Source organism: Sorex fumeus, unplaced genomic scaffold, assembly GCF_029834395.1.
Source record: "Sorex fumeus unplaced genomic scaffold, SorFum_2.1 ptg000134l, whole genome shotgun sequence".
In the NCBI taxonomy this organism is placed as follows: domain Eukaryota; kingdom Metazoa; phylum Chordata; class Mammalia; order Eulipotyphla; family Soricidae; genus Sorex; species Sorex fumeus.
The window spans coordinates 3160258-3161450 of record NW_026606191.1 but is presented as its reverse complement, the minus strand read 5'-3'; positions in this window follow the sequence as shown (position 1 = coordinate 3161450).

Here is a 1193-nt window from a genome sequence, read left to right as displayed (position 1 = left end):
GAGTGACACTGATATTTGTGATTGAGGGGTGGTTTTTGTACCCTTTTACTTAGTTCCTATTTAATCAGTTTTCCCCTGGATTCCATCATCAAGACGCATTATTTACAGGGGCTAGAGCAATAGCACAGAGGGTAGGGCATTTTCCTTGCATGTGGCTGACCCAGGTTCGATTCCCAGCATCCCATATGGTCCCCCGAGCACAGCCAGGAGTGATTCCTGAGTGCAAAGCCAAGAGTATCCCCTGAGCATCTCTGGGTGTGACCAAAAAAAAGGACCAATTTTTTACAGGTTAACATACAAATCAAGTCCAAGTGCTGGGACACTGGCATAGGAAATAGTAATCATTACTATTATTATTATGGTTTGCTATATAAGGAAACTCAGGAGGTTAATTCAGGTTCACCAGGAGCTCAGACCTTAATAGGTGTATGAAAATACACAGTGGCAAGAACTCTTAAGAGTTTACAGAATGGGAAGTTCTTTGTGTTTCCCTGAATTGCAATCATCAGCAATTCCATTTTCCCTCATAGTAATGAAGACACCAGTTTAATTTGAACTTGAGAACTGTAACGTAAAGAATGAACTAGGAGTGTATATTTAAGATATCAAAAGGTTGAAGCAGAGTGTTTGCCACAAGATCCCCCAAGCACCACACTTCCAGAGTAATTCCTGAGTGCATATTCAGGAGAAACCCCTGAGCATCACCCAGGTGGGACACAAAAATGAAAAAAATGGTCAAAGGGCAAGCCATGAGGAACCCAGAGATAATGGAGGCATTGTGTATCCCACCCAAGGGCTGGGGGAGATTGAATGGTGCATTCAAGGTAAATTGAAATTCAGATTTTAAGGACTGCTGGGAGTCTGTCTTGCAGGGGATGACAGGATATAATCCCTTTCCCTCCCAGGCCCACCTGGAGTTATCCTGCCTGGGGAGCCAGAAGTAACTCCATTTCTGGTTGTGCCTTATCCCCACCCCTACAAAAAAGTACTTGTTTTGTGTATTGAACAGAAAGCGCTATGTCAGGGGGATCAGGTTTATAAATTACAGATGTGAGCGATTTCAGTGATCCCTGTGATCAAGACTTTCTCTCCCTGTAGATGGTTTTTCTGGGCTCACCTCCAGTATCATATGGTCCCCTGGTACCACAGGGAGTAATCAGCTACCTGGGAAGCACCGGGAACCTTAGGATTTG